General features: G+C 38.6%; 1 pseudogene; it reads right to left on the reverse strand.

Moving 5' to 3' along the window:
- Positions 1-10,051: 10,051 nt before the first annotated feature.
- On the reverse strand, positions 10,052-13,081 carry LOC113623856 (splicing factor, proline- and glutamine-rich pseudogene; annotated as a pseudogene).
- Between the last annotated feature and the right edge of the window lie 5,892 nt (positions 13,082-18,973).

Raw genomic sequence — 18,973 nt, forward strand, 5'->3', positions numbered from 1 at the left:
GCTATAAGTGAGAGGCTGGTTACCAACGCTCTCCCTACCTCATCCCCCACCTTATTCACAGCAACTATTTTCATCTGTTAGCCTATAGCAACCCTGTGTAGGATTTCCTGTGAACATAGGTGTGCTTTGGTAAAAGAATTTTAAAAGCTCTGTTGAAGAGGACGAAGTATGGAAAGAAGCATGTAGAATAAGTGTAGAGCAATATACTGATAGGAGAAATCCAACAGAACAGCACAGGATAGATTTAACTGGAGGGAGCTTGTCTTAAAGAGGTGAACTTGAAGATTATTGCAAGTGTTCAACATTTACAATCACTGATTGTTGACAAGACATCGTTAGTCTAACAGTAAAATGAAAAGCTCACTCTAGAGTAACAGCAGTTTGAATTAAAAGAAATATATGAGACATTAACATAGATAGAAGTCCTAGATTTGATGACAGAAAAGGAAAATTTAAAAAGGACCTTAAACTTTTCATACCAGGGGATTGAGGAAAAATGTAAATAGAAAGAGGAAAAAAAGAGGAATATTGATAGGAATTTCTTGCATAATTAAAATGTTATGTTTGTATTTCCACAGTCTGAATTTGTTAGTTTGAAATTTATTAGTTTGAAGGAATGTCAGGATATTTAAATGGATTTGTTCAGCTGCAGCTAGAGATACAGGGCTGCTGCATATCTACCATCCAGGAGAATGGTTTTTGCAAATCTTTGTAAAGATAATAATAGAAGACTTTGGTGGATGTGTCTCCTAATCAGAGAGTTTAAAATGAAAAAGGGAGGTTATAATATATTGAGCCTTGAGATATTTCTTACTGAACACTGAGACATAAATAGATCCATTCAGGTAAAGGAGAGTAGGATGGATTCAACAACAATCACCCCTCTGCCCCTACCCCCTACACAAGTCTAGGCTTTCTTCTTCAAAAGCTTGGGTTTTTTGCTTGTTTCAGAGTAGAGGACAGGAGGCTAATTGCATCAAATCCTAACTCCTTTGCCTGACCTTCAAGTTATTGCATAACATGCTCATTACTCTAATCGAACACTTCCTAATTCCTTGGAGGTCTGACTCCTTCCTGTCCCTTCAGCACTGTGGAAATGTTCTAGTGTTCTCCTCTAAGTGAGGGCAATGTCTGTTAATTCTCTCCTGTGATTTTTGCCACAGTAGAGTCTGCTTAAGTGGCTGCTGGGCCGTGGTGAACTTCCTACCTCATCACTTCCCATGTGTCTCTCTTTTTGAAGATGATGGCCCGCCAAATAGAGGAAGACCCTTCCTTACTCAGGTTCACATCTATGAAACATCAGAGAAGCTCACCAAGATCTACTTATAGCATAATATGGGACAGTAAAATCTACATGTTCCAGTTTTACTAGGATGCTGTTTTTAGATACAGTCGTTGGACTTGCCTTCACTTTATTGCCTACCTAATCCTCGCTGAGCCCCAGTTCCAAGAGTATGCAAAAACACTATTATATCTAAGCAAATCAAATCTCTTTATTAGTTCTTACTGCATTTCATAATTAGTATCACATAGTTGAGCTCTCATTCTCCAAAGTCTGTGGGTCTCTAATGGCAAGAACTTTGTCTTAATCCCTTTTTATATTCTTCACAATGCCTGTTGTGGGTTTATGCATGTAGGATGTTTTTCATAAACACTTGTTCATTTAGGCATTTATTTAACGTGGGTTGAAATATCAGATAACTTAGAAAAAACTGAATCCAAAGATTTTTAATAAAATAGAAACTGCTGCTTTCTGAAACCTTTGGAAATGTAAATATGAAAAATTAATGATACTAGTATGTTATTATTTCTGCTTTTAATTTTAAAAACCTCTTACCTAGGTCTGTGTTTCTTACCACTTAGAGATTAGCCAGCAGTCTAGGGGATGAAAGTCAGCTGCAAGAGTTCTAAGCCACCAGATAATCCCTCTCCCTGTTCTCAGCTCTTCATTCTGCCCTTCTGCACTCTTATAATCTGCAGAATTCAGTGTCCCTGACTCTTCTGTTCCCCTTCTGCTACCCTGGGCTCCCAGGCTCCTTGATTCAGGCTCTTGTTCATGCCCAGATCCTGGATTATGGTTGCTCCATTTGTTCCACCGTTTTACACCAGTTTTTCTGATTCTGGGCTATGTCCTGACTATAATTAATCTTGTTGTGCTATCTTTGAAAGAGGAACCCAAGATTCTTTCATGGACTTATTTATATGTAACATTTGGACTGATTGTGACATTGCGAAATGATGGGATTGAGTTGTTACAAAATTAATCTATTTTTGTTCTCAAGGCAGGTGAAAAAAATGGCCACATGCAGCTATTTTAACCCTACTATTCTCTAAGTTTGATTGGCAGAGCATTGATAGCAGCGAGAAAGGCATCAACTGGAAAACTAATGGTTTGATGCCATATATAGATATAACATAAGATACTACAGCTAAATTGATTCAGGATGAAAAAAAAATCCTAGTGTACTACCTAATATTTCTCTTTATATTTTAAACTCAGCAAGATGAGACAGACCTTAGTTCTCTGAACACAAACTTAGGATATTCAGTATAATGTGGTAGAAAGGAGAGGAAATTTGGTCCAAAAGACCCAAATTGAACGTGCGTTCTGTCACTTAACGAGCTGAGTGACCTTAGGTAAGTCATTCATTTCTCTGAGTTTCAGGGTATTCTGTAAAATTCACATGATAAATAATAGAACCTTCCTCCCTCCCTCCCTCTCTCTCTCCCTCTCTCCCTCCTTCCCTCCCTCTCTTTCTGTCTCTCTCTCTCTACTTTTTCTTTTTTATTGTGATGCAATATTTTTAGCTTTTGAAGAGTTACCAGAATTACCATCCCATTAGCACGAAGAAATTCTCAATCCTAGAACCTTTTAGTTCTTTCCTCAAACCATAGATTTGCCTCAAATTTATCCTTTTTTAGGATCCTATATCCACACTGTGTCTGGATCTCCGTTATGCCATGTACTCTGCTTTGTGATTCAGCTGAGTACTGTCATGTACTAGGCTATCTCAGAGAAAAAGCAAAAAACAGCTTGGTGAATAAATTTTTTTTTTTCTGAGTCACAGAACAGAGTTAAAAGTTCACAGGATGCTGTCCTCCATAATGTGCCCATCTGTGCTTGCTGATTTATGAACTGTCTTAAGATAGGGTACCAATACTCTTCAGTTTATGTTAACATGGAATTAAATAATACAGCTGTTTAGAAATCTCTATGGTTTCAATTTCTTAGTAAATTATTGTTAAATCTATAATAGCAAAAGCACAGGGGACTACCCACTGTTCTTATACTAAGTTATATATGCACACATACACACACATGTACATGCACATACACATGCACTTACTTTGCATCTATACTGTATTAACAATGAAAGAAAACTTAATATTGCTAATAATTACTTGTAGAATCTCAAAGTATAAGATTTAATGTTTTAGACTTGTCAGCAGGTACTCTGTTAATGCTGAACTGAACAGTTATTCTGCAAAATCTTGCTGTGCCCTTTGGAAGAAAACCAAAAATAATGGAAAGGAAAATTAACTATTAAGAAACCTTGTGCAGATGTTCTTAAGATTCTGAATCTTAGCATTTTCTATTCTCTTTCCCTTGCCAAAGATTACACTTTGTACCAAGTTAAGAACTGACTGAAAAAGCAGTAAGTGACACATATTTTCTAAAGCTCCCTTGTGATTTTACTCAGCTCTCAAAATGAAGAACTGAAGCCAGAATTCTGTGCTTAATAAAATATTACCTATTTTTTAAAAGTAGCTATCCTCAAATAACTGACCTTTTTCTTTTATTTTTCTGCACTTTTTGAAAGTTCTCTTCCTTAAGAAGTATGTGGTTGGTTTTTTCTTTTTTTTTTCACTTTAGGTAGGATGCAGACAAAAGCAGTTTTCAGGGAAAATTCCCTCTAGAAATATTAACTATTGTTGAAGCATATTTATTTTTCTGTTTTGGCAATACTTTAAGATTAGTAGCAAGGACAATACTATCCATTGAAAAAGAGAACTGATTCATTCTAGGGGAGAATTTCTAAGCAGTTTCTAATTTATTGTCTTTGAAATTGAGAATTCTTCCCCTGGAAATGTCATCCAATTAAATACAAACAAAGTGAGATAAATGGAATATTATCATGGCATGATTATCTTGAGTCTGAGAACATAGATGGACCAGAATAAAAAAATTAAAAATAAGTTACCACCTCATTTTTGGCTGCTGGATACATTCCCCTTCCCCAACACCCAAAAATATGTATTGTGAAGTAGTCATTTAAAAATGGTGGTGAGGGATAGAGTAGACATTGAAAGTTCTTTCCTGGAAATATTTCATTTGATATACCTGTTAGATATCCAAGTGCAGTTGTCCAAAAGCAAGTTAGATATGTGAGTGTGGAACTTATGGTAGTGATTGTAATTACAGATACTATTATGGAGATAATCTTCAGATAAATAAATAACATATAATGATATAATGGATTCAATTAGAGAGCTTGTTTTAAGAAAGTCTTAGGAAGAGATAGAAATCAAGGATAGAGCCCTGGTAGACTACCATATTTTGAGTTCAATAGGGGAAGATGATTGACAAGGACATTTATCAATATTATGGACTGGAATGCTATATTAATTTTACAGTGATTTCATAAATCACCAAGATCAACCATTACATTCTGAAGATATTCCAGAGGACTTGGTCTTCCTGAGTCCTGTTAGCTTCTTTAACATCCAAGGGTTTTCATGCCAACAAAGGAACATTCATGATTATTTATGCACTGCTTAGTGCTCAACATATTAATCTCACAAAACTAGTAAAAATTTAAGACTTCTTTAAACATTAAATAAATGATTTTCTTCTAAATATTGAAATGCTTTTTTACTTGTAGTGCAAGACAAATGCAAAAACTTCATGTTTTCCCAAATATTAAAAAAAATTATAATTTTATTTAATTTCTTCTGAAAACTGAACTGAAATTACAAGTCTAACGTACTGATGGCCTAAATAGTTCAAATATCTTAAAAATCTGTTAAAACACATGCACTTATTGCAATGATTACAAACCATATTACTGTATTCTTCTTGAAAGCTATAACAATAAAGGTTGTTATTATTTTTTTCAACCTACTATTTTTTTTTTTTTTTTTTTTTTTTTCGGTACGCAGGCCTCTCACTGTTGCGGCCTCTCCTGTAGCAGAGCACAGGCTCCGGACGCGCAGGCTCAGCGGCCATGGCTCACGGGCCCAGCCACTCCGCGGCATGTGGGATCTTCCCAGACAGGGACACGAACCCGTGTCCCCTGCATCGGCAGGTGGACTCTCAACCACTGTGCCACCAGGGAAGCCCCGTGGCTACTTTTTATTATCATCATCACATCATAAAATAGTCATCATCATTTTTTACTCTTTTTGATATCTGTATATCTTACAGTTTTGGTAAGCTTTATAGGCGACAAGAATAAAGAATAAGAGAGTTGTAATCATTCCTTTCCCAAAGGAAAACTGGACTATATTTGTCCTTAAAGAAAATGTTGAGGCAGATACCAATAAAATGATTTTCTCCTTCTAAATTTAGGATTCAGTCTAGTAATATAATGGGCTAAACGTCTGTATTGTCCCATTGACATCGACTAACATCTAGAATACAAATTTTAAAAATCTTCATGAATTAATGAGCTAGCGGGAATGAAAGTAATTCTCAGATTAAAAGAGTAAGCGAAGGTGGGAACATAGTCAGATAAGAGAGCCTTGTGTCAGGTTTCTCAGTCTAAAGACGTTTGCTAAACAATGTGACCTTGAGTTTGGTTTGCACAGTCTCAGAGTACATAGGAAGCAAGAGGGCCCACACAAGTTGGATGATGTATAAAGAGTCTTGATCCATGAAGCTGGGAATAGAAAGTCTACAAAATTAGTACAAAAGGGAAAACAAAGGTGAAACCATTCTACCACAAACAGAAATACAAGAATAATCTGTTATTTCCAGTCTATTTATTAAGAACAGGAGGAAGAGGATGGGGGGAAGTCTCTGAGAAGTTGGAACTAGTGAGTCTCAGCCAGTTTTTTGGACCAAATATATACCATGTGGTGCTCTAAAAACACTCATGGGAAGAAATTAGTTTAAATGATCCAGCATTGGTATTCTCTGTCTCCTAGAAGAAGAAATGCAGTTCTCTGCAGGAAACCAACTTTGTCCCATACCTCAAAGATTTTTCATAAATAGAGTTTTATGGAAAAATGATCATCTCATACTAAAAAAATAAGGAAAGAAAGAAACAAAAAAGTAAGCAAACAGAAAAAGGGGAACACAGAGAATGAACAGTGTATGGTGTAGGGGAGGAAGTTTCAGGATGAGAAACTCCAGACAAGCCTTTGATTTCAAGAAGTGGCCAAAACTCCATTCTCCCCTGTCTCTGAGGTCCTTTAAATCCCCAATCTCCCTTCTAGAGATCAGATCACAGCCCCTTCTGCCTAATTCTGGTCTAAAGCTCATCAAGATCATGCATTAGCCATTTTTCCTCTTTGCTTTTCTATCCTTTTATCATTGAAAAATGTGTTCATCTTTTTACTTTTTTTTCTTTTACTCATTGTTATGGATTGAAGATTTGCCTCTCCTCAAAATTCATATGTTGAAGGCATAATACCCAATGCAATGATATTTAGAAACGAGGCCTTTGGGAAGTAATTAGGGTTAGATTAGGTCATAAGGATGGGCCCTCATGATGGGATTAATGGCCTTATACAAAGAGGAAGAGAGAGAGAACTCTCCCTTTCCAAGTGAGAACACCGAAGAAAGGCCCTGGTGAGGAGGTGAGGACATAGAAGTTGGCCATCTACAAGCCAGGAAGAGATTTCTCACCAGGAACTGAATCAGCTAACAGCTTGATCTTAGACTTCCCAGCATCCAGAACTGTGAGAAATAAATTTCTGTTGCGTAAGTCATCCAGTTTATGGTATTTTGATATGTTAGCCTGAGATGACTAAGACATATATGATTACACATTTGCTGAGTGTTTATAGTAAAGGAAGTATCCTCATCACCTATTGTCTTAATGAATAACTCTTCCTTGTTAATTTAGTGATAAATGAGCAAAAACAAGAACAATAAAACCAAGTCCTGGCTAAGGTACAGAAAGAAGTGAGTGCTCTCCTACTAGGACTATAAATTGAAATTTCTTTTGTGAAAATCATATTGGCAGTGTGCTCAAAACAATTTCACTTTCTAATCCCATCTCTCAGACTGTATCCTAAGGCTAGAGTCAGAGATGTAAATGATTCACTTCCTGCTCATGATCCAGGCAGATTCCCTTATATGTTGTTAAAACAAACTCTTGGCCAGCATCTAAAAACATAAAACCGGCAACATAAAATCCCCTCTAGCCAGCAGTAGCATGGCACATAGCTATGTTATTATTTGCTATCCAATACTGGATAAGTTACTACAGAATTAACTTATCCCTATATGGATATTTACTCACTGATTCAATAAACATATGTGAAATCTGGCTGTGTGCCAAACTTATATCTCTAGTCCAGACCACTTCTCTCATAGCCAGACTTGTGTAACTTTGGCCTATTAGACATTTCAATTTGAAAGTCTAATAAACATCTCAACTTAATATGCCCTGAACTGATCCCTTCCCTTCCCACGACTTCAAGTTGCTCAGGCTAAAATGCCGAATCATCCTTCATCCCCAGCATTATTTCACACTTGACATTCAGTATTTTGACAAGTGCTGTCAGCTCCACCCTCACTATTTAACCATCTCTGCTGCTACCAGACTTTTAGATGCTCCCAGTATATTTCACCTGGAGTAGTGCAGAAGCCTAACTGACTTCCTTATACATGCTTGGCACCTGTAGTTTATTTTCAGCACAGTCCACAGAGTGATAATTTTAAAACAAATCAGGAGAGGTTACTTCATATGTTGAAACCCTCCAAATAGCTCCCCAACCTCCTCAGCACAAAAGCCACTGTACTTTCAGAGGCATATGAGTCCTACATGATTGGGCTCAACAGCACTTCTGCCCTTTTCTCCCAAAACTTTCCCCTATGCCTTTTATGTTCAAAGCTATACTTGCTTCCTTGATATTCTTTGACTATCTTAAACACAGACCTGCCTTAGGGCCTTTTATTCTTACTTCCCCTCTAGCCAGAATCCTCTTCTTGATATCTACAAGACTTATTCCTTCACATCTTCTAGTCTCTGCTCAAATATCATCTTTTCTGTAAGATCTTTCTTTTCCACCCTATATATAATTGCACACACTCCCAGCTCTCCTTTTCTCCTTGCGGTTCTTTATATTTTTTTCATAATTTATACACCTTTATATATACTGTATATTTTTCTTTCTTTTTTTTTTTTTTTGTGGTACTTGGGCCTCTCACTGTTGTGGCCTCTCCCGTTGCGGAGCACAGGCTCCGGACGCGCAGGCTCAGCGGCCATGGCTCACGGGCCCAGCCGCTCCGCGGCATGTGGGATCTTCCCGGACCGTGTCCGTGTCCCCTGCATCGGCAGGCGGACTCTCAACCACTGCACCACCAGGGAAGCCCAAATCATTTTTTTTTTCTTATGTAATTGCTTAATGATTGGGTTTTTTCTGCTTCTACTGACTAAACAGAAAATCCATTTGTGCAAGGATTTTTTTTTCCTGCTTGCAACAAAACAGGTGTGTGCTAATTATTGGTTAGTGAATAAATGTGCCATGCACCAAGTAAAATAGTGGCTTATTTGAAGCATCTACTTTTTTTATAATGTCCTACTAAAAAACTTAATTCAGGAGGAAAACACACTGAAAATATAAAGGAATATTTTCAAACATTTTTATTACAGTCTTCCTTGTTTATACTTGATATGGAAGTTGATAGCCTTTGGCTTCAAAGGGATGATACAGACTTTGACAAGGAAAAATCACCTGGAAGCTGGTGGCTCCATTGCTTCAAAAACCTGGGACATCATTCTTGGTCCAAGACTTAAAAAGCCTTTAATTTCCCAGGGGGTGGTGATGGAGGAAATAGTGACTGAGATTCCCTTTCCACCAGTCTATAAAGAATGGAACTCAGGTTTAAATTTTGACTGATCATAGAAAATTAGTGTGACATACCTTGTACCATGTTTTGTTGTCACATATTTATACAGCTTATTATATTATTACATATTTATATTAGGATCTAAATTAAGAATTATATTAAGCACAGAAAGAATCCACGTAGCTAGCCATTTGCATTTCTTGAACTTCCAGAACTCCAGAAGAGCTATGGCTCTGGAAGCAACCTCTCAATCATTAGATCCATTTCAACTCTCTGAAAACATTCTTGATCTTGATGTGTATTTTCCAAAAATAAAATGTCTTGTCATAATCACTAACAAATTTCTAAATTTAACCAACTTCGTATATAAATTTGGAAGAAAAATAATGCTCTATTTGGTTGTAGGCATGTATAAAATTGAACCATCTCTCAGGTGAAATTATTCTGAGGTTAAAAAAAATAGTGTTGTTTCCATAACTGAGCCCTTAGAAAGAAGACATAAAGACAAATCTTCACATTACCCACATTTATATTTTTGTCAGCATCAGCTGTTTCAAGAATAGAGACCCTTTCTGGGGCCACGGGGAGGGTTCGCTGATAAATTTTCAGCACTAAGTCTAATGTTTGGCCCAGAAATATATGTTTATTAAATGAGTGAATGAGACCCATATGCTCTTTTACTCTGATGGTTTATCATCATAACACATTCAAGGAGGAGCTGAGCGGCAGGTTGCATCCTAATTAGATGTTGCCAAGAAATTGAATTCTCATGATCCTTATATGCAGTGCTGAAAAACTTCGTTTGTTTTCTTTGCCATATGTTATAATTAGTCCCATTTATTGATTAAGCTCCAACCTGTGATAGAAGGGTTTACCATTTTTTTTATTGGAATATGTCATGTGTAGCATTTCTTTTTTTAAAAATAATTTTTATTGAAGTATAGCTGCTTTACAGTGTTGTGTTAGTTTCTGCGATACAGCACAGTGAATCGGTTATATGAAGGGTTGACTTTTTTTTTTTTTTTTCATGTTTAACAATCTTTAATTCAGATGTGAATGTTCAATACAAGCCGTTCGTAGGGCTTGGGACTCGTTCTTTAAAAAACAAGAATGGAGGAATGCAACAAAATGATCTTTCCACTTGTTCTTCAGAAACTTTCAAGGAAAGGATAGATCATAGGGTGGTAAAAGATCCATTTAAGTCATACCCACTTTCTCCCCCTACCAATAGTCTTACACCCATTCCATAATCTTAATACACATTCCTGAATGAAGATTTATAGTTCAGCTTTGCTTACATAGCCATTTGAAAATACTGGCACCGGCTTGCTTCCTATAATGCCAAACAAATCAAATCATGAAACTATTCAATATGCATTTCTTCTTTTTAAAACAAGGGGGTACTTAAATGTAGAAGGCAATACTTAGCCTACAAATACATTTCCCAGAAATGGCATATGCCACTCAAAGGCCTAGACACTCTTATGCTTTCCAAGTGGAACACCTAGCCTAATGTGCATAGAAGCATGAATGGCAAAGTTGAAGATCAAAATCTTAACTATTTTTTCTATTTATTTGAAGCACAGTAAAAAAAAAAAATTGGTACACTTTGGAAATCAGTGGCACAAGGTACACTGCCATAAATTGAGGGACATTATACAGTTAAAAAAAAAAAAAAGGAAAAAAAGGAAAAAAAAATTCCCCTGTTTCAAACACTGCATTACATAATTTTACCTGCCCAAACAGACCATTTACAAATATTAGGTCAATAAACTGCTAACATCCATAAAAAGGTAGCTTTCTTACTAAAATGCAAGAATTTAAAAGATTGCTATCTAAACAAGAAAAGACAAAAACAAACTGGAATGAAAGCCTAGATATCACATCTAAAATCGGGATTTCTTGTTTGGGCCTTCATACTCTTCTCTCCCTCTACCATATCCTGCCGGAGTTCCAGGCCCCATTCCTCTAGGACCCTGTCCACCCACAGGTCCCGCACCTCCCTGCCCAAAGCGCTCAGTACGCATGTCGCTTCCCATCATGGAACCACTCATTGTTGCCGGTGGAACTCCAGGATTAGCTTCATAACCTATGCCACCACCACCACCTAGAGGTGGAAATTTCTGGCCTCCTGAACCATAGGGATCTCCCATGTTCATTGCTCCTCCACCGCCCATTCTCATGTCTCTTTCTCTCGGATCCATGTAGCCCATCCGGCTGTAACTTTCCTCTCTTTGGCGTGTCATTTGTTCTTCCATCTCACGTTGACGAATCATCATCTCTTCTTCCCTCCTACGTCGTTCCTCCTCTTGCCTCAATTGCATCTCTTCACGTTTCTGCATTTCTTGATTGTGAAGTTCTTCCATGCGTCTTAATTCTTCCTGGCGTCTCATCAGATCTTGACGCAAAAGATTTGCCTGATGCTCATGATAGGCATCTTCCATTTCACTTTCCAATTTGTCCTTTGCATCTTTCATGTTTTTTTCAACTTGTTCCCGCTGCTGTTTTTCCATTTCATCCAGGGACTTCCACCTCTGAGAATACTCATACTCAAATGTGCCATGCTGGGCAAAACGAGGAGGGGTTTCTCTCTCCTTTTGATACATTGGATTCTTCTGTGCAAGTTTTTCAGGAAGACCATCTTCATCATCTAACTGTTCAAGGGGTTCCACAATGACTGGACGAGGAGTTGTTGTTAGTAAGAAAACACCTTCACTGCATCTTTCAAATGCTTTTCTTGCTGCTGGTTTAGAAGCAAATTCAACAATGCCTTTCCCTGTAGATCTTCCACGATCATCCACAATTACAACAGCCCTTTCAATAGGACCAAACTGACTAAAGGCTTCTTCCAACAGTTCATTGGAAACATAAGGTGAAAGATTTCGAACAGAAAGGGCAGCAGCATGTGTGGCAAATCGAACCCGAAGCTGTCTACCTCTCATGGGTGTATCATCAAGTTCAGCTTTAGCAATTTCAGCTAATGCTCTAGATTCAAGCTTAATAAATCCAAATCCTTTGCCTTTGTTGATAAAAACTTCTCCTGGTTCTCCATATTTAGCAAATAATCTTTTGAATTCATCCTCCGTGATATCAGCAGGTAGATTACCAACAAACAACCGACAACGCTGCGTGTAAGTTTTCTCTCCAGGCCTCCTCAAGAGAGACAAGTTGGCTTTAAACCCCTCGGAGTCAGAGATCTTCTCCTCGCTGCGGCCCCCGGGCCCGCCGGGCGGCGGCCCTTGGTGGTGCTGCTGGTGGTAGGGCGGGTGGTGTTGCCGGCCCCCGCGGGGCTCCCCGCCGCCTCGGTGCGGCGGCTTGGGGTGGCCGCCAGGAGTGCTTAGGCCCGGGCCGCCGCCGGGCTTCGGCCCGCCTGGCATTTTGCCGCCTTTGGGGCCGCCGGCTCTTGGGCCCTGCTTAGGCCCGGGGCCCGGGACCCCCGCGGGTGGAGGCGGCGGGCCGCCAGCCTGAGGGGGGGTGGTGGGGACCCCGCTGCTCGGCGGCGCGGGCGGGGGCACCCCGGGGGGCGCCGAGGTGACAGCGGGCGGCGGGGTCGGGGTGGGGCCTGGCCCCGTGGGGGCCCCCGAAGTCGGGGGTGTGGCGGGCGGCGCCGAGCCGGAGGCCGGGGGAGCGCTGCCTACTCCGGGAGCAGGGCCGGGTCCCTGAGGGACGGCAGGCTTAGATGAGTCCTGTGGCGGCGGCGGCGGCTGATGTGGCGGCTGAAGCGGCGGCGGCTGAAGCGGCGGCGGCTGCTGTGGTGGCGGCTGCTGCGGCGGTGGCTGCTGCTGTTGCTGGTGCGGAGGCGGTGGCGGGATCGGAGGCTTGGGGCCGCCCTGGCCCGGGCCGGGCCCCAAAGGTCCGCGGTTCTGATTGAGGCCCATGCCGGGTGGCGGGGAGCGGAAATCGTGGAGGCCGCCGCGGCCGCCTCCCCCTCCGCGTCGGTGGAAACCGCCACCGCCACCGCCCCGACTTCGGAACCGGCCCCGAGACATGTCTGTGATCAAGGGGCGGTCGAGGCAGAAGCGAAGAAGACGTTCGGGGAACGTGGAGGCCACCTTGCTTCGCACAAGATGGCGGATGACACAGGCAGGGTTGACTTTTAAAGGCTATAACACTGTTTGCTATGTCCAAACTCCCGCATTCTTTATATTTTCTGCCATGTTTGTTTTCCAGTAAGGTTTTGAAATTAAGATTGTCATTGAAAACCATTTATTTGTAAATTACTCTTTCCTTCCATTTATGGCCTTAAGTGATCTATTTGCATAGGGTTATGAAAGTCTTCAATGTATAATGACTATACAGTCATATCTTGAGGTTGAGTTTTACTGGTTGTATTGTTCAAGATATCAACCAAGAGAGTAAATATGGCGGGGGAGGATGTTCAAGGAAAACAATATCTAACATGCCAATCATGAAACTCATAAGAGCATCGATTCACTGAGATGACGTCTTATCCAGGACTGGGGGCTGATTTGCTCCAGCAACCTCCCCTCCTGGGAAAAAAAAGAAAAAAAGGAAAAAGAAAAAACCCAAAAAAACAAAGCAAAAATACACTAACAAACTGCATCCCTTTGTTTTGTTACATTTATATAACATTTTAAATATTTCCCATAAAAATCTGGACATGTTATATCATATCTTCAGATGTCATATCTGAGAAAACCATATTCCTGATTGATAATACTTGAAATAAGTTGAAGAGCAGTTATCACCATTTAAATGAGGCAAAAATAAAAATTCCCCAAATCATCAAAAAAGAGAGAACAATTTAATCATGGATATTACCTGCCTGGACCTGGCATTTGAGTTTGCAGCCTACATTATGGAAATCTACAATCTCAGCTAAATCTCTAGTTTAATACAGTCATTTGTGAATTGGAATGTAAATAGAATAATTCAGAAAAGTTTTATTGAACACCTGCTAAAATAAAATGGATAGAACAAAATGTCTCAGTTCTCCAGAAGGTGAATTCCTTGAGAATCTTGGATAGGGAAAGCATCATATTCTATTGGATTTTAACTCAAGGAAAGCCTATAGCATCTAAGTTGAAACTGGCAGAAACAATTTGGAATACCACACAGATTTATATATTGATCTAGAGGAAACTGCAGTTTTCTCAAGAGATACTGGTTATAGAATTCTAACAACAATAAAGTACTGAAAATTCTTTTACAGCTACTTTTATGGTAGCCTAAATTGATTTAATAGAGCACTATCAAATCAATTCATTCTCTTAACTCTTAGACTGCATTATCTTAATTTGAACTGTTGGTAAACCAGGCCATCCAGCAATGGTAGGGATGTATGGTGTATAATATATTGTCCATAAGGCCAGCCACCTGAAGAAAGAAATCAGAGTTTTAAAATAAACTGTGAATTGAGTTCTCCATAAATTGAACACCACTGAATGATGATTCTATATTTTCAGGCACACTACATGCATATCTTTATATAAAGGAAAGAATTATCACACACATTTATATGCATAAAAGATTGGGAATGTAATAATTATAGCTCAGTAGTTAAACTGCATATACTGTTTCAAGCAATAATTTAATATTTATGAGTCAATCTTTAATATTACACATATACCTTTTATTCTCTTCAAGTTGAAATATTCTTTTGGAAACAAACAAGAATGTGTGATGAGAAAGGGCATGTGTTTAACAGATACACAAAATACCTTGTTAATGGTGAATTATAGCAGCTAATATATACTAAGCGTTTTCTATGTCCTAGATATTTTGCAAAAACTTTACCTGTATTGTCTCATATAGCATTATGAGTATAAGTTTTTACTATAGCTGAGAAAAATGAAGCTTGGAGAGGTGATATGACTTGGCAAAGGCCACAAAACTAATAGCCATTGGAACTGAGATTGATTCTGGCAGACTGCATGGCTGTATTGTGGACCAATATAGGTAATACTTCTTCAATATGTCATTACTGTAGAGTCAAAGACCATGACCCCTAAACGCAAATATTCTTTAGTTCTTTGTATGTTACCAGGTGGGTGCTGAGTACTCACAAAAGTCAGCTGGATGATGAACTGAGAACCTCAACTGTAACTTTTTGTTTCCCATCCGAAGTTCAAATGTTCGTATAATATTTAATTTTGTCAAAATAATTTTTAAAACTTTTTTTAGTCTTCAGTGAATGAGCTTCCTACTGAAGTGTGCTCCAAAATTTCTTTTAATAACTTTATTTCTTGAATTCTTTAAGTATTTTAAAGCATTTATATCCAGTCACAGTCTGGATACTAAAAATAAAAAGTAAATATACTACACATGGATTTAAACTTTTTTTTAAACATCTTTATTGGAGTATAATTGCTTTACAATTGTGTGTTAGTTTCGCTGTATAACAAAGTGAATCAGCTATATGTATACATATATCCCCATATCCCCTCCCTGTTGTTCCTCCCTCCCACCCTCCCTATCCCACCCCTCTAGGTGGTAACAAAGCACTGAACTGATCTCCCTATGATATGCAGCTGCTTCCCACTAGCTACCTATTTTACATTTTGTAGTGTATATATGTCCATGCCACTCTCTCACTTCGTCCCAGTCTACCCTTCCCCATCCCCGTGTCCTCAAGTCCATTCTTTACATCTGCATCTTTATAACTGTCCTGCCCCTAGGTTCTTCAGAACCTTTTTTTTAGATTCCATATATATGTGTTAGCATATGGTATTTGTTTTTCACTTTCTGACTTACTTCACTCTGTATGACAGACTCTGGGTCCATCCACCTCACCACAAATAACTCAATTTCGTTTCTTTTTATGGCTGAGTAACATTCCATTGTATATATGTGCCACATCTTCTTTACCCATTCATCTGTCGATGGACATTTACGTTGCTTCCATGTCCTGGCCATTGTAAATAGTGCTGCAGTGAACATTGGGGTACATGTCTCTTTTTGAATTACGGTTTTCTCAGAGTATATGTCCAGTAGTGGTATTGCTGGGTCATATGGTAGTTCTATTTTTAGTTTTGTAAGGAACCTCCATACTGTTCTCCATAGTGGCTGTATTAATTTACATTCCCACCAACAGTGCAAGAGGGTTCCCTTTTCTCCACACCCTCTCCAGCATTTATTCTTTGTAGATTTTTTGATGTTGGCCATTCTCACTGGTGTGAGGTGATACCTCATTGTGTTTTGATTTTCATTTCTCTAATTATTAGTGATGTTGAGCATCCTTTCATGCGTTTGCTGGCAATATCTATATCTTCTTTGGAGAAATGTCTTTTTAGGTCTTCAGCTCATATTTGGATTGTGTTGTTTCTTTGATATTGAGCTACATGAGCTGCTTGTATATTTTGGAGATTAATCCTTTGTCAGTTGCTTTGTTTGCAAATATTTTCTCTCATTCTGAGGGTTGTCTTTTTGTCTGGTTATGGTTTCCCTTGCTGTGCAAAAGCTTTTAAGTTTCATTGGGTCCCATTTGTTTATTTTTGTTTTTATTTCCATTTCTCTAGGAGGTGGGTCAAAAGGGATCTTGCTGTGATTTACCCAGACTGTTCTGCCTATGTGTTCCTCTAAGAGTTTGATAGAATCTGGTCTTCCATTTAGGTCTTTAATCCATTTTGAGTTTATTTTTGTGTGTGGTGTTAGGAAGTGTTCTAATTTCATTCTTTTACATATGGCTGTCCAGTTTTCCCAGCACCACTTATTGAAGAGGCTGTCTTTTCTGCATTGTATATTCTTGCCTTCTTTATCGAAGATAAGGTGACCATATGGGTGTGGTTTTCTCTCTGGGCTTTCTATCCTGTTCCATTGATCTATGTTTCTGTTTTTGTGCCAGTACTATACTGTCTTGATTACTGTAGCTTTGTAGTATAGTCTGAAGTCTGGGAGCCTGACTCCTCCAGCTCTATTTTTCTTTCTCAAGATTGCTTTGGCTATTCAGGGTCTTTTGTGTTTCCATAAAAATTGTGAAACTTTTTGAACTAGTTCTGTGAAAAATGCCATTGGTAATTTGATAGGGATTGCATTGAATCTGTAGGTTGCTTTGGGGAATATAGTCATTTTCACAATATTAATTCTTCCAATCCAAGAACATGGTATATCTCTCCATCTGTTTATATCATCTTTAATTTCTTCCATCAGTGTCTTATAGTTTTCTGAGTACAGGTGTTTTACCTCCTTAGGTAGGTTTATTCCTACACATTTTATTCTTTTTGTTGCATGGCAGATGGGAGTGTTTCCTTAATTTCTCTTTCAGATTTTTCATCTTTAGTGTATAGGAATGCCACAGATTTCTGTGCATTAATTTTGTATCCTTCTACTTTACCAAATTCATTGATTAGCTTTAGTACTTTTCTGGTAGCATCTTTAGGATTCTTTCGGTATAATATCATGGCATCTGCAAACAATGGCAGTTTTACTTTTTCTTTTGTGATTTGGATTTTTTTTTATTTCTTTGTTTTCTCTGGTTGCCATGGCTAAAACTTCCAAAATTATGTTGAATTATAGTGGTGAGAGTGAGCAAACTTGTCTTGTTCCTGGTCTTAGAGTAAATGGTTTCAGGGTTTCACCATAGAGAACAGTGTTGGCTGTGGGCTTGTCATATATGGCCTTAATTAATTTGAGGTAAGTTCCCTCTGTGCCTACATTCAGGAGAGTTTATCATAAATATGTGTTGAATTTTGTCAAAACTTTTCTGCATCTATTGAGATTATCATATGGTTTTTAGCCTTCAGTTTTTAACATGGTGTATCACAATGATTGATTTGTGTATATTGAAGAATCCTTGCATTCCTGGGATAAACTACACTTGATTATGATGTATGATCGTTTTAATGTGCTGTTGGATTCTGTTTGCTAGTATTTTGTTGAGGATTTTTGCATCTATGTTCATCTGTGATATTGGCCTATAGTTTTCTTTTTTTGTGACATCTTTGTCTGCTTTTGGTATCAGGGTGATGGTGGTCTTGTAGAATGAATTTGGGACTCTTCCTCCCTCTGCTATATTTTGGAAGAGTTTGAAAAGGAAAGGTGTTAGCTCTTCTCTAAATGTTTGATAGAATTTGTCTTTGAAGCCATCTGTCCTGGACTTTTCTTTGTTGGAAGATTTTTTTTTTTTTCTTAACATCTTTATTGGAGTATAATTGCTTTACAATGGTGTGTTAGTTTCTGCTTTATAACAAAGTGAATCAGTTATACATATACATATATCCCCATATCTCTTCCCTCTTGCATCTTCTCCCTCCCACCCTCCCTATCCCACCATTTTAGGTGGTCACAAAACACCTAGCTGATCTCCCTGTGCTATGCGGCTGCTTCCCACTAGCTATCTATTTTGCATTTGGTAGTGTATATATGTCCATGGCACTCTCTCACTTTATCCCAGCTTACCCATCCCCCTCCCCATATCCTCAAGTCCATTCTCTAGTAGGTCTGGCTCTTTATTCCCGTCTTGTCCCTAGGTTCTTCATGACCGTTTTTGTTTTTTAGATTCCATATATATATGTTAGCATACGGTATTTGTTTTTCTCTTTCTGACTTACTTCACTCTGTATGACAGACTCTGGGTCCATCCACCTCACTACAAATAACTCAATTTCGTTTCTTTTAATGGCTGAGTAATATTCCATTGTATATATGTGACACATCTTCCTTTCCATTCATCTGTTGATGGACACTTAGGTTGCTTCCATGTCCTGGCTATTGTAAATAGAGCTGCAATGAACATTGTGGTACATGACTTTTTTTGAATTATGGTTTTCTCAGGGTATATGCCCAGTATTGGGATTGCTGGGTTGTATGGTACTTCTGGTTTCTTTTTAAGGAACCTCTATACTGTTCTCCATAGAGGCTGTATCAATTTACATTCCCACCAACAGTGCAAGAGGGTTCCGTTTTCTCCACACCCTCTCCAGCATTTATTGTTTGTAGATTTTTTGACGATGGCCATTCTGACTGGTGTGAGATGATATCTCATTGTAGTTT

Source organism: Aethalodelphis obliquidens, unplaced genomic scaffold (genome assembly GCF_003676395.1).
Source record: "Aethalodelphis obliquidens isolate GAN/ISIS:26980383/991018 unplaced genomic scaffold, ASM367639v1 scaffold12, whole genome shotgun sequence".
Taxonomy (NCBI): domain Eukaryota; kingdom Metazoa; phylum Chordata; class Mammalia; order Artiodactyla; family Delphinidae; genus Aethalodelphis; species Aethalodelphis obliquidens.